Source organism: Elephas maximus, chromosome 2 (assembly GCF_024166365.1).
Source record: "Elephas maximus indicus isolate mEleMax1 chromosome 2, mEleMax1 primary haplotype, whole genome shotgun sequence".
NCBI lineage: Eukaryota > Metazoa > Chordata > Mammalia > Proboscidea > Elephantidae > Elephas > Elephas maximus.
In genome coordinates, this window is record NC_064820.1 from 147239569 (window position 1) to 147251592 (window position 12024).

Here is a 12024-nt window from a genome sequence, read left to right on the forward strand (position 1 = left end):
GCCTCTTTCCCTTCCACATGAAGTTGGTGATTTGTTTTTCCATCTTATTAAAAACTGTCATTGGAATTTGGATCGAAATTGCACTGCATCTGTAGATTGCTTTTGGTAGAATAGACATTTTTGCAATGTTAAGTCTTCCTATCCATGAGCAAGGTATGCTTTTCCCCTTATGTAGGCCTCTTTTGGTTTCTTGCAGTAGTGTCTTGTAGTTTTCTTTGTATAGGCCTTTTATGTCTCTGGTAAGATGTATTCCTAGGTATTTTATCTTCTTAAGGGCTACTATAAATTCTGTTGTTTGGGTGATTTCCTCTTTGATGTTCTTTTTTTTTTTTTTTTTTTTTATAATAACTTTTATTAAGCTTCAAGTGAACGTTTACAAATCCAATCAGTCTGTCACATATAAGTTTACATACATCTCACTCCCTACTCCCACTTGCTCTCCCCCTCTTGAGTCAGCCCTTTCAGTCTCTCCTTTCTTGACAATTTTGCCGGCTTCCCTCTCTCTCTATCCTCCCATCCCCCCTCCAGACAAGAGTTGCCAACACAATCTCAAGTGTACACCTGATATAATTAGCTCACTCTTCATCAGCGTCTCTCTCCCACCCGCTGACCAGTCCCTTTCATGTCTGATGAGTTGTCTTCAGGGATGGTTCCTGTCCTGTGTCAACAGAAGGTCTGGAGAGCATGACCGCCGGGATTCCTCTAGTCTCAGTCAGACCATTAAGTTTGGTCTTCTTATGAGAATTTGGGGTCTGCATCCCACTGCTCTCCTGCTCCCTCAGGGGTCCTCTGCTGAGCTCCCTGTCAGGGCAGTCATCGATTGTGGCCGGGCACCAACTAGTTCTTCTGGTCTCAGGATGATGTAGGTCTCTGGTTCATGTGGCCCTTTCTGTCTCTTGGGCTCTTAGTTGTCATGTGGGCTTGGTGTTCTTCATTTTCCTTTGCTCCAGGTGGGTTGAGACCAATTGCTGCATCTTAGATGGCTGCTTGTTAGCATTTAAGACCCCAGATGCCACATTTCAAAGTGGGATGCAGAATGATTTCATAATAGAATTATTTTGCCAATTGACTTAGAAGTCCCCGCAAACCATGTTCCCCAGACCCCCGCGCTTGCTCCGCTGAGCTTTGAAGCATTCATTTTATCCCGGAAACTTCTTTGCTTTTGGTCCAGTCCAATTGAGCTGACCTTCCATGTATTGAGTGTTGTCTTTCCCTTCACCTAAAGCAGTTCTTATCTACTGATTAATCAATAAAAAAACCCTCTCCCACCCTCCCTCCCTCCCCCCCTCGTAACCACAAAAGTATGTGTTCTTCTCAGGTTTACTATTTCTCAAGATCTTATAATAGTGGTCTTATACAATATTTGTCCTTTTGCCTCTGACTCATTTCGCTCAGCATAATGCCTTCCAGGTTCCTCCATGTTATGAAATGTTTCAGAGATTCGTCACTGTTCTTTATCGATGCGTAGTATTCCATTGTGTGAATATACCACAATTTATTTACCCATTCATCCGTTGATGGACACCTTGGTTGCTTCCAACTTTTTGCTATTGTAAACAGAGCTGCAATAAACATGGGTGTGCATATATCTGTTTGTATGAAGGCTCTTGTATCTCTAGGGTATATTCCGAGGAGTGGGATTTCTGGGTTGTATGGTAGTTCTATTTCTAACTGTTTAAGATAACGCCAGATAGATTTCCAAAGTGGTTGTACCATTTTACATTCCCACCAGCAGTGTATGAGAGTTCCAATCTCTCCGCAGCCTCTCCAACATTTATTATTTTGTGTTTTTTGGATTAATGCCAGCCTTGCTGGTGTGAGATGGAATCTCATCGTAGTTTTAATTTGCATTTCTCTAATGGCTAATGATCGAGAGCATTTTCTCATGTATCTGTTGGCTGCCTGAATATCTTCTTTAGAGAAATGTGTGTTCATATCCTTTGCCCACTTCTTGATTGGGTTGTTTGTCTTTTTGTGGTTGAGTTTTGACAGAATCATGTAGATTTTAGAGATCAGGCGCTGGTCGGAGATGTCATAGCTGAAAATTCTTTCCCAATCTGTAGGTGGTCTTTTTACTCTTTTGGTGAAGTCTTTAGATGAGCATAGGTGTTTGATTTTTAGGAGCTCCCAGTTATCGGGTTTCTCTTCATCATTTTTGGTAATGTTTTGTATTCTGTTTATACCTTGTATTAGGGCTCCTAGGGTTGTCCCAATTTTTTCTTCCATGATCTTTATCGTTTTAGTCTTTATGTTTAGGTCTTTGATCCACTTGGAGTTAGTTTTTGTGCATGGTGTGAGGTATGGGTCCTGTTTCATTTTTTTGCAAATGGATATCCAGTTATGCCAGCACCATTTGTTAAAAAGGCTGTCTTTTCCCCAGTTAATTGACACTGGTCCTTTGTCAAATATCAGCTGCTCATACGTGGATGGATCTATGTCTGGGTTTTGATGTTCTTTTTGTTGGTGTAGAGGAATCCAACTGATTTTTTTATGTTTATCTTGTATCCTGATACTCTGCTGAACTCTTCTATTACATTCAGTAGTTTTCTTAAGGATTCTTTAGGGTTTTCTGTGTATAAAATCATGTCACCTGCAAATAGAGATACTTTTACTTCTTTACCAATGTGGATGCCCTTTATTTCCTTATCTAGCCTAATTGCTCTGGCTAGTACCTCCAGCACAATGTTGAATAAGAGCGGTGATAAAGGGCATCCTTGTCTGGTTCCCATTCTCAAGGGGAATGCTTTCAGACTGTCTCCATTTAGGATGATGTTGGCTGTTGGCTTTGTATAAATGCCCTTTATTGTGTTGAGGAGTTTTCCTTCTATTCATATTTTTCCTGAGAGTTTTTATCAGGAATGGGTGTTGGACTTTGTCAAATGCCGTTTCTTCATCAGTTGATAAGATCATGTGGTTCTTACCTTTTGTTTTATTTATATGATGAATTGTTTTTCTAATGTTGAACCACCATCCCTGGGTATCTGATACGAATCCCACTTGGTCATGGTGAGTTATTTTTTTGATATGTTGTTGAATTCTATTGGCTAGAATATTGAGGATTTTTGCATCTAAGTTTGTGAGGGATATAAGTCTTTAGTTTTCCTTTTTTTGTGGTGTCTTTACCTGGTTTTGGTATCAGGGATATGCTGGCTTCATCGAATAAGTTTGGGAGTATTCCATCCTTTTCTATGCTCTGAAATACCTTTAGTAGTAGTGGTGTTAACTCTTCTCTGAAAGTTTGGTAGAATTCTTCAGTGAAGCCATCAGGACCAGGGCTTTTTTTTTGTTGGGAGTTTTTTAATTGCCTTTTCAGTCTCTTGTTATGGGTATTTAGTTATTCTACCTTTGTGTTAATTTAGGTAGGTTTAATTTAGGTGTTTCTAGAAATTCATGTATTTCTTCTAGGTTTTCAAATTTGTTAGAGTATGATTTTTTCTAGTAATCTGATATGATTCGTTTAATTTCAGTTGGGTCTGTTGTGATATCGCCCATCTCATTTCTTATTCGAGTTATTTGCCTCCTCTCCTGTTTTTTCTTTTGTCATTTTGGCCAATTGTGTATCAATTTTGTTAATTTTTTCAAAGAACCGGCGTTTGGTCTTGTTAACTCAAGTGGTTTTCTGTTCCCTGTTTCATTTAATTCTGTTCTTTTATTATTTGCTTTCTTCTGGTGCCTGAGTGTTTCTTTCGTTGCTCTCTTTCTATTTGTTCGAGTTGTAGGGATAATTCTTTGATTTTAGCCCTTTCTTCTTTTTGTATGTGTGCATTTATTGATATAAATTGGCCTCTGAACACTGCTTTCGTTGTGTCCCAAAGGTTTGATAGGAAGTGTTTTCCTTCTCATCGGATTCTGTGAATTTCTGTATTCCATCATTAATGTCTTCTATAACCCAGTTGTTTTTGAGCAGGGTATTGTTCAGTTTCCAAGTGTTTGATTTCTTTTCTTTGTTTTTTCTGTTATTCTACTATTATAGCCTTACGTTCAGAGAAAATGGTGAACTCTTTTGATGTGCGCGTTTGACTTTTAAGAGCTCCCAGTTATCTAGTTTTTCTTCTGGTATTTGTGCATTTTTAGTAATGTTTTGTATAGTGTTTATGCCATGTATTAGGGCTCCTAGCTTTGTCTCTTTTTTTCTTCCATGATCTTTATTGTTTTAGATTTTATATTTAGGTCTTTTATCCATTTTGAGTTAGTTTTTGTGTATGGTGTGAGGTATGGTCTTGTTTTATTCTTTTGCCAATGGATATCCAGTTATGCCAGTACTATTTGTTAGGAGACTGTCTTTTTCCCCAATTAATGGACTTTGGGCCTCCGTCAAGTATCAGGTGCTCATAGGTGGATTAATTTACACCTGAATTTTCCATTTTGTTCCATCGGTCTATGTATTTGTTGTTGTACCAGTACCAAGCTGTTTTGACTACTGTGGCTGTATAATAGGTTTTCATATCAGGTAGTGTGAGGCCTCCCACTTTGTTCTTCTTCTTCATTAATGCTTTACTTATCAGGGGTCTCTTCCGTTTCCTTGTGAAGTTGGTGATTTGTTTTTCTATCATATTAAGAAATGCCATTGGAATTTGTATGGTGATTGCATCGTATCTGTAGATCACTTTGGGTAGAATAGACATTTTCACAATGTTGAGTCTTTTTGTCCATGGGCAAGGTATGTTTTTCCACTTGTGTAGATCTCTTTTGTTTTTTTGCAGTAGTGTCTTGTAGTTTTCTTTGTATAGATCTTCTACGTCTCTGGTTAGATTTATCCCTATGCATTTTATCTTCTGTGGAGCTCTTGTAAATGGTGTTGATTTGGTGATTTCCTTTTGAAATTCTCTTTGTTGGTGTAGAGGAATCCAGCTGATTTTTGTGTGTTTATCTTGTATCGTGATACTTTGCTGAAATCTTCTGTTAATTCCAGTAGCTTTCTTTTTTTTTTTTTTAACTTTTATTGAGCTTCAAGTAAACGTTTACAAATCAAGTCAGTCTGTCACATATAAGTTTATATACACCTTACTTCATACTCCCACTTTCCTTCCCCCTAATGAGTCAGCCCTTCCAGTCTCTCCTTTCGTGACAGTTTTGCCAGCTTCCAACCCTCTCTACCCTCCCATCCCTCCTCCAGACAGGAGATGCCAACACAATCTCAAGTGTCCACCTGATACAAATAGCTCACTCTTCATCAGCATCTCTCTTCTACCCACTGTCCAGTCCCTTCCATGTCTGATGAGTTGTCTTCGGGAATGGTTCCTGTCCTGGGCCAACAGAAGGTTTGGGGACCATGACCACTGGGATTCTTCTAGTCTCAGTCAGACCATTAAGTATGGTCTTTTTATGAGAATTTGGGGTCTGCATCCCACTGATCTCCTGCTCCCTCGGGGGTTCTTAATTGTGCTCCCTGTCAGGGCAGTCATCGATTGTGGCTGGCCACCAACTAGTTCTTCTGGTCTCAGGATGATGTAGGTCTCTGGTTCATGTGGCCCTTTCTGTCTCTTGGGCTCATAGTTATCGTGTGACCTTGGTGTTCTTCATTCTCCTTTGATCCAGGTGGGTTGAGACCAATTGATGCATCTTAGATGACCGCTTGTTAGCATTTAAGACCCCAGATGCCACATTTCAAAGTGGGATGCAGAATGTTTTCATAATAGAATTATTTTGCCAGATGACTTAGAAGTCCCCTTAAACCATGGTCCCCAAGCCCCTGCCCTTGCTCCGCTGCCCTTTGAAGCATTCAGTTTATCCCAGAAACTTCTTTGCTTTTGGTCCAGTCCAGTTGAGCTGACCTTCTGTGTATTGAGTATTGTCCTTCCCTTCACCTAAAGTAGTTCTTATCTACTAACTAATCAGTAAAAAACCCTCTCCCACCCTCCCTCGCTTCCCCCCTCGTAACCTCCAGTAGCTTTCTTGTGGATTCTCTGGTCTTTTCTCTGTATACAATCATACCATCTGCAAATAGAGATACTTTTACCCCTTCTTTACCAATTTGGATGCCCTTTAGTTCCTTTTCTAGCCTAATTGCTCTTTTTAGTATGCTCCAGCACAATGTTGAATAAGAGTGGTGATAAAGGGCACCCCTGTTTTGTTTCCATTATCAGGGGGAATGCTTTCAGACTGTCTCCATTTAGGATGATGTTGGCTGTTGGCTTTGTATAAGTGCCCTTTATTATGTTGAGGAATTTCCCTTCTGTCCCTCGAAAATACCTGTCAATTTGGCTAGGTCGTGATTTCCAGTATTGTATGATTGTCTACTGTTTTATCATCTGGTGTGATTTCTCTGTGTGTTGTAAATCCTACCACTATGATGTAAAAAGATGGATTAGTAGCAGGTGTATCAATGAAGTCTACAAGATTAGATAGTGTCCTAAGCCAATGTCTTTTGAAATACAGAAGAGAGAAGGGAGCAGAGAGATATGGGGATCTCATACCACCAAGAAAGTAGTACTGGGAGCAGAGCGTGTCCTTTGGACCTGGGGTCCCTGTGCCTGAGAAGCTCCCAGACCAGGGAAGATTGATAACAAGGACCTTCCTCCAGAGCCCACAGAGAGAGAAAGCCTTTCCCTGGAGGTAACAACCTGAATTTGGACTTGTACCCTACTAGACAGTAAGAGAATAAACTTTTCTGTGTTAAAGCCATGCACTTGCATTTCTGTTATAGGGCAGCAGATGACTGAGAGACCTTGTATTCCTGTTTTGCTGAGAGTTTTTGTCACGAATCGGTGTTCGACTTCATAAAATTCTTTTTCTGCACCAATTGATAAGATGGTGTGGTTCTTGTGTTTTATCTGTCCGATGGATTACATTGATTGTTTTTCTAATGTTGAACCATTCCTGCATACCTGATATGAATCCCAGTTGATATGTTGTTAAATTCTACTGGCTAGAATTTTGTTGAGGATTTTTGCATCTATGTTTGTGAGGGATATTGGTCTGTAATTTTTTTTCATTCTTTTTTTTCACCTAGTTTTGGTATCAGGGATATGCTGGCTTCACAGAATGAGTTTGGGAGTATTCCATCGTTTTCTGTGCTCTGAAATGCCTTTGGTAGTAGTGGTGTCCACTGTGTTCTGAAAGTTCGGTAGGATTCTCCTGTGAAGCCGTCCGGGCCAGGGTTTTATTTGTTGGGAGTTTTTTTAAATTACCTTTTCAATCTTTTCTTTTGTTATATTTAGTTGTTCTTCCTCTGTTTGTATTAGTTTAGGTAGGTAGTGTGTTTCTAGAAATTTGTCCATTTCCTCTAGGTTTTCAAATTTGAAGTACAATTTTTCATAGTATTCTGTTATGATTTCTTTAATTTCAGTTTGGTCTGTTGTGATATCGCCCATCTCACTTTTTATTCAGGTTGTTTGCTTCCTCTCATGTTTTTCTTTTGTTTGGCCAGTGGTTTATTAACTTTGTCGACCTTTTTAAAAGAACCAGCTTTTCATCTTGTTAACTCTTTCAATTGTTTTTCTGTTCTCTATTTCATTTAATTCTGCTCTAATTTTTATTACTTGCTTTCTTCTGGTGCCCGAGGGTTTCTTTTGTTGCTCTCTCTCTATATGTTCAAGTTATAGGGATAATTCTTTGATTTTTGCCCCTTCTTTTTGTATGTGTGCATTTATGGATATTAATTGACCTCTGAACACTGCTTTAGCTGTGTCCCAAAGGTTCTGATAGGAAGTGTTTTCATTGTGATTTGATTCTGTGAATTTCTTTATTCCATTTTTAATTTCTTCTGTAACCCAGTAGTTTTTGAGCAAGGTGTTGTTCAGTTTCCATGTGGTTGATTTTTTTTTTTTCTGTTAACTGATTTCTTCTTTTATGGCTTTATGGTCAGAGAAGATGGTTTGTAATATTTTGATGTTTTGGATTCTGTTAAGGCTTGCTTTATGGCCATAATATGTGGTCTGTTCTGGGAATACTTCATGTGTGTTGAAAAGAAATTATACTTGGCTGCTCCTGAGTAGAGTGTTCTATATATGTCTGTGAGATCCAGAGTTGCTTGACTGTGGCATTTAGATCTTCCATGTCCTTATTGAGCTTCTTTCTGAATTTTCTGTCCTTCACTGGAAATGGTGTGTTGAAGTCTCCTACTATTATTGTGAAACTGTCTCACTCTCTTTTCAGGGCTGTTATCGTTTGCTTTATGTATTTTGGAGCCCTGTCGTCGGGTCTGTGAATATTTATTATGGTTATCTATACCTGGTATGGAAACCCTGGTGGCGTAGTGGTTAAGTGCTATGGCCGCTAACCAAAGGATCGGCAGTTCAAATCCGCCAGGCGCTCCTTGGAAACTCTGTGGGGCAGCTCTACTCTGTCTTATAGCGTCGCTGTGAGTTGGAATCGACTCGACAGCACTGGGTTTGGTTTTTTTGTTCTTTTATACCTGGTGTATTGACCCTTTAATCATTTTGTAGTGTCCTTATCGTTTGTGGTGGATTTTCTCTTAAAATCTATTTTGACAGAGATTTATGTTGCCACTCCTTTTTTTTGATTGTTGTTTGCTTGGTATATATTTTTGCATCCTTTGAGTTTTAGTTTGTGTCTTTAAGTCTAAGGTATGTCTCCTGTAGGCAGCATATAGGCGAATCATGTTTTTTTAATCCATTCTGCCACTCTCTGTCTCTTTATAGGTACATGTAGTCCATTACATTCAGCATAATTATCGATAGGTATGAGTTTAGTGCTGTCATTTTGATGTATTTTTTTTTTTGTGCTGTTGGCAGTTTCCTTGTTCCGCTTAAATTTTCAGTGCTGAGTCATATTTCTTTAAGTATTTTCTTTTCCTGTTTTTCATTATTGTTGATTTTGTATTTGCTGATTCTTAATGTTTTCCTTGTTTTTTATTTTGATGTCTTGGATTGTTAGTTTCCTTTGTGGTTACCTTAATATGTACCCCTATTTTTCTAAGTTTAAACCAATCTTTTATTTCTTTGTATTGCCTTGACTTCCTCTCCATGTGAAAGATCTATGACTGCATTTTTTAGTCACTCTTTTTTGTTTTAACGTTACTGTCTTTTACATATTGATGTCTCTCTTTCCCTATTTTCATTATTTTAGCTTTGATTTATTTTTGTGACTTCCCTATATGGGTTTATATCTGGTTGCTTTGTCCTGTGTTCTAGTCTTGGCATATTATCTGATGTTACTGATTTTCTAACCAGAGGATTTCTTCTAGTATTTCTTATATTTTTGGTTTGGTTTTTGCAAATTCCCTAAACTTCTGTTTATCTGGAAATGCCCTAATTTCACCATCATATTTGAGAGATAGTTTTGCTGCATATAGAATTCTTGGCTTGCAGGGTTTTTTCTTCAAGGCTTTGCATATGTCATCCCATTGCCTTCTTGCCTGCCTGTTTTCTGCTGAGTAGTCCGAGTTTAATCTTGTTGACTCCCATTTGTAGATGACTTTACGTTTATCCCTTGCTGCTCTTAAAATTCTCTCTTTACCTTTGGTTTTGTCAGGTTTGATTATAATATGTCTTGGTGACTTTCTTTTGGGATCTACCTTGTGTAGGGTTCAGTGAGCATCTTGGATAAATATCTTCTCATTTTTCACAATATCAGGGAAGTTTTCTGAGAACAAATCTTTAACAGTTCTCTCTGTATTTTCTGTTATCCCTGCTATTCTGGTACTCCCGTCACTCATAGGTTATTGCTCTTGATGGAGTCCCATATAATTCTTAAGGTTTCTTCATTTTTAAAAATTCTTTTATCTGATTTTTCCTCAAATAAGTTGGTGTCAAGTGCTTTATCTTAAGTCTCACTAATTTTGACTACCATTTCCTCAGTTCTTCTCCTGTGACTTCCTATTGAGTTGTGTAATTCTGACATTTTATTGTTAATCTTCTGGATTTCTGTTTGCTGTCTCTCTGTGGATTCTTGCTGCCTTTTAGATTTGTCATTATGCTCTTCTCCAATCTTCTTAAGTTTTCCTGTTGCTTAGTTTGTGTGTTCATTGACTTGTTCTGCATTTTGCCTGATCTCCTTCCTGGTCTCCTGAAGAGTTCCGTATATTAATCTGTTGTATTCTACCTCTGCTAATTCCAATAAGTGCTCTTTTCCAAAAGATTTCTTGATTCTTCGTTTTGGGAGCTTGCTGAAACCATCATGGTCTGCCTGTCTATGTGATTTGATATTGACTGTTGTTTCCGAGCCATCAATAAATTGTTATGTTTATTTTTTGTTTGTTTGTTTGTTTGTTGTGTCCTAGCTTCTTATTTTGTTTTGATATGCCCAAATAGGCTGGTCGTGTGAGCTGGTTTGATTACTGGCGCCTTTGAAGCTCTAACGTTTTGTCACCAGGTGGTTAGATCTGTTACTAGGTATGTGAGTAGTCTTGTAGGGATTCAGATTAGGTGTCCAGGTAGTCAGTCACCAAGTATGTGGTGCAGCCTCTCACCTACAGTCCTAGATGGGCAGACGTGATTGGAGTAGGCACAGGTATCTGGCTGCAGTAGGGGGTCACGTGCTGAGAAAGGCAGGGGCTGCTGCTGAGTGTCTGTGAGGAAAGCTTGTCTCTGTTCCCTAAAGTGTATAGGTGGGTGGGTTTTGTAGCCGGACTATGGGCACCCAGTGCTGTTGGCTGTAAGGACTGGGAGGCACTACTTATTCTTGGACCCCTGTCGCAGATGGCCAGGTGGTGTGGGTAGAGCCACCAGTCCTCAGGCCCCTGATGTGAGTAGGTCAGGACCCTGCTTGATGGGCAGAGCAGTGTCAGATGTCATGAACCTGCCACTCCACCATGGAGCTGATACAGTGAAGTTAGGTTTCAGGTATATACCCTGTTGTGTTGTGCTAAAGAGGGCCCACGATATTGAAATGGGTCCATACAGGTCTGTGCAGGGGTGAAAGACATTGAAAGTCCATGGACTTCTGTACCTAGGCAAAGGAGCTGTGCCTGCCCTGAATTCCCAGCAGATTACTTTTTCCTGTTTGTTAATTCTCCCAAGGCCAGGAGAATGGCTTAGGATGCAGGGTGGGTCCTATTTCTGGCCCAGGGGAAGCAGCAATCGCAGAAGCCGGCTCAGATCCAGTGCACAGTGGGGAGAGAGCAGGTAAATAGGGAGAGATTCTCACCAAACAGGGTGTTTTTTTGATCCATGCAGTAGGTTAGATGCACGTACTCATCTTTTGCTGATGGAGCACCACTTTTCAGTGGTTCTGCAGGCTTGAGTAGACTCTCCACCACTTGGCCTCTCCTGATGTGGGAGACGTGTGCCTCACGGCGCACACCAGCTGATTCAGCCTGCAGGGTGCTGGTTCCGGGTTAGGTCTGGCAACTCCTTGCTGCTTCTGAACCGTCTTTCCCTCCCCATGCTACTCAGTCTGATTCCTGAACTTTTCCTTTGATGTTCAGGTCTCCTAGATTGTCACATATATATCGATTCACTTGCTTTCTTGGGTCTTTGTTGTAAGAGGGACCACTGGAAGCATCTGACTACTACACCATCGAAGTAAATGTATGTGGTTGGTCAATTTTTAACTGAAAGGACTGGCATGCTTTTTTTAAAAAAAAATTTATTGTGGTTAAATACATACAACAAAATTTGCCATTTTAACCATTTTTAAGTGTACAATTCAGTGACATTAATTACATTCATCATGTTGTACTACCATCACCACTATCATTTCCAGAAATTTATAACACCCTAAGCAGAAATTCAATACCTCTTCAGCAGTGACTCCCATTCCACCCTCCTCCTATCCCTTGGTAACCACTAATAACCTTTGGTCTGTGTGCATTTGCCTATTGTAAATATTTCATGTATATGTGGGAACATACAATATTTGTCTTTTTGTGTCTGGCTTATTTCACTCAGCGTAATGTTTTCAAGGTTTTTCCTGACATGTTTTAAAACCATCATTTCGGCTGCTGAATGGAGAATAGATTTGAGATGGAGTGGGAGTAAAGGCAGGGAGACTGTTGAAATAATCCAGATGAAGATGGTTGAGGCTTGAATTAGGGATGCAGGAGTTCCAATTACCTTGGATAGGACCATCTGTTTCCCAGACTCTGTTTATCATCTTGGTAGGATTGGAAATGTGGCTCCA

General features: G+C 39.6%; 1 protein-coding gene across 3 annotated transcripts in view; it reads left to right on the forward strand.

Annotated features, from left to right (window-relative positions):
* The window catches only part of DDX46 (DEAD-box helicase 46), a 71406-nt gene that overhangs the window by 29472 nt on the left and 29910 nt on the right, over positions 1-12024 (forward strand). The window lies entirely within an intron of this gene.